The sequence below is a fragment of the Apodemus sylvaticus genome, chromosome X (genome assembly GCF_947179515.1).
Source record: "Apodemus sylvaticus chromosome X, mApoSyl1.1, whole genome shotgun sequence".
Taxonomy (NCBI): Eukaryota; Metazoa; Chordata; class Mammalia; order Rodentia; family Muridae; genus Apodemus; species Apodemus sylvaticus.
The window spans coordinates 78,282,883-78,286,264 of NC_067495.1; the positions used below are offsets into that span (position 1 = coordinate 78,282,883).

Here is a 3,382-nt window from a genome sequence, read left to right on the forward strand (position 1 = left end):
AACAATTTATTCTAAAAGAAAACAGACTCAAATATTTAAGATATATTTCACAAGTATTTTGAGTATTTTTCCACAAAGATATAAATTATTATCATAATGGATATGAATCAATGATGACCATGATAAATCTAGTTTCTTTCTTTTGTCTCATAAACCAAGTCATGTCATACCCACCTTTATACTTGCCCCAATATAAAATATGATAATATGTTTCTTGTTTCATTTATCATCCATATCATTGCACATATTTTCAAGAGTAAATAACACTTGTTATCTGAAGGGAATATCAATTTATAGATATTATTGAGATAAAATTAGTAAAGCAAAGGATGTATTTTTGCACAAACATGTTAAAATTTAATTCACATTAAATACCACCAATAGAAACACACTGTGCAAAAGAATATAACGACTAAGGCTTTTTTACATGTTTGTAAAAGTGTCAAAATAATTCTTAGGTAGCTTTAATTTCTTTAATAACCATATTTCTTTGTAAACAAGCACATATTTTATATTAGCATGTTCATGCATATGCAAATTATATTAGACTGATTAGCATATAATATATTGATAAAATAGATTAGTTAAAGTCCAATATCCTTTCTATTTTCTGTAGCAATGTTCACAATATTTTAGAGCAATAAGAAATAAAATTAAAAGTGCTTCATTAATTTTACTGAAAAAAAAATAGATTTTTAGTAGCATCCCAAAACAGAATATAAAATCCCTTTTTCTACTCCAGATGATAGACTGGCAGAATGAGGTTCTGGTGGCACTAGCCGTGTTTGCTCCTCAATTATTTCCGCTATCTACTTGTGTACCCAGCAGATCCACCCTATCCTGTGCCAGGAACATGCTGCCACTGGGACTGTGCCCTTTTCTATACTCAACACTGACCCTGGAGCAGAAGAAGGAGATATCTGAAATCCCTCAACAAGTTGGAGCTCTGGCAAGGGTATTCTAGTTTCAGATGAGTTCAATGGAAGAAGTGCCAAGTTCTTGCAGTCCTTTGGCACAGAGAGCACCAAGAACAGGAGTTTCTAGCGCCAGCTGCTGTTGACTGCTGTTGACCATGTTAATCTCTGTACGGAGGGGAGGGGAGAGGGTGAGTAATGGTGATCCTCTTCCATGATACACTCTGTCACAAGGCAAATAATTGACGTCCCTTTCCCCAAGTTATCATGTCCAAGGGTGGTTTTGTGGGCATTGAGTTAGATAATAATGATGTGGTGGCCCTGGCAGGAAACAATAGAGAGACTATTACCCAGGGGTTGGTGGCCTGCCAGAACACTGTGCCCAGTATAAGAAGGATGGAGCCAACTTTGCCAAGTGGTATTGTGTGCTAAAGACTGGGGAACATACACCCATGTCCCTTGCCATCATGGAAAATACCCATGTTCTGGCCCATTATGCCAGCAAATGCCAACAAAATGACAATGTACCCATTGTGGAGCCTGAAATCCTCCCTAATGGGGACCATGACTCTGAGTGTTGCCAGTATGTAACTGAGAAGGTAGTTACAAGGCTCTGACTGACAACTATGTCTATCTGGAATGCACATTGCTGAAGCCCAACATTATCACCCTAGCCATGATTACACCCACAAATTTTTCAATAAAGAAATTGCCATGGCAACTGTCACAGCACTTCATCACACAGTGTCCCATGCTATCCCTGAGGTCAATTCCCTACTTGGATGGCAAAGTGAGGAAGAGGCTTAGATCAATCTCAATGCTATCAAATGGCTCTATCTGAAGCTATGTGCTTTGATTCTTTATTATGCCAGAGCCCTGCCTGACTCTGCTTCAAAAACCTGGGGTGGGAAGAAAGAAAACCTGAAAGCAGTTCAGAAGGCTTACATTAAGTGAGCCTTGGCCAATAGCCTCGCTTTTCAAGGGAAGCATACCTACCCTAAGTATTCAGGTTGGAACAGCAGCTAGGGAGTCTTTCTTCATCTCTAACCATGATGAAGAAGGAAATGGAAGAAGACATCAAAAAATGGAAAAACCTCCCATGCTCATGGATCAGCAGGATTAATATAGTTAAAATGGCCATTTTGCCAAAAGCAATATATAGATTCAATGCAATACCCATCAAAATCCCAACTCAATTCTTCACAGAGTTAGAAATAACAGTTCTCAAATTCATCTGGAATAACAAAAAACCCAGGATAGCTAAAACTATTCTCAACAACAAAAGAAATTCTGGGGGAATCAGTATCCCTGACCTCAAAAAATACTACAGAGAAATAGCGTTTAAAAACTGCATGGTATTGGTACAGTGACAGGCAGGCAGAACAATGGAACAGGATTGAAGATCCAGAAATGAACCCACACACCTATGGCCACTTGATCTTCAAAAAAGGGGCTTAAAACATCCAATGGAAAAAAGATAGCCTTTTCAACAAATGGTGCTGGTTCAACTGGAGGTCAGCATGCAGAACAATGCGAATTGAACCATCCTTGTCTCCTTGTACTAAGCTCAACTCCAACTGGATCAAGGACCTCCACATAAAGCCAGACACTCTGAAGCTAATAGAAAAGAAACTGCGGAAGACCCTGGAGGACATCGGTACAGGGGGAAAGTTCCTGAATAGAACACCAATAGCTTATACTGTAAGGTCAAGAATTGACAAATGGGACCTAATAAAATTACAAAGTTTCTGTAAGGCAAAGGACACTATAAAAAGGACAAATAGGCAACCAACAAATTGGGAAAAGATCTTCACCAACCCTACATCAGATAGAGTGCTAATATCCAATATATATAAAGAACTCAAGAAGTTAGACTCCAGAAAACCAAACGACCCTATTAAAAATGGGGTACAGAGTTAAACAAGGAATTTTCACCTGAAGAACTTCAGATGGCAGAGAAGCATCTTAAAAAATGCTCAACTTCATTAGTCATTAGGGAAATGCAAATCAAAACAACCCTGAGATTTCACCTTACACCAGTCAGAATGGATAAGATTAAAAATTCAGGAGACAGCAGGTGTTTGTGAGTATGTGGAGAAAGAGGAACACTCCTCCACTGCTGGTGGGGTTGCAAATTGGTACAACCACTCTGGAAAACAGTCTGGCAGTTCCCCAGAAAACTGGGCACCTCACTTCTGGAAGATCCTGCCATACCACTCCTGGTCATATACCCAGAGGATTCCCCAGCATGTTATAAGGATACATGCTCCACTATGTTCATAGCAGCCCTATTTATAATAGCAAGAAGCTGGAAAGAACCCAGGTATCCCTCAACAGAAGAGTGGATGCCAAAAATGTGATATATATATATATATATATATATATATATATATATATATATATATATACAATGGAGTACTATTCAGCCATTAGAAACAATAAATTCATGAGATTCTTAGGCAAATGGA

The 3,382-nt window shown here is 38.4% G+C and overlaps 1 pseudogene; it reads left to right on the forward strand.

Moving 5' to 3' along the window:
- Positions 1-853: 853 nt before the first annotated feature.
- Positions 854-1,983, forward strand: LOC127674564 (fructose-bisphosphate aldolase A-like; annotated as a pseudogene).
- The last annotated feature ends 1,399 nt before the right edge of the window (positions 1,984-3,382 follow it).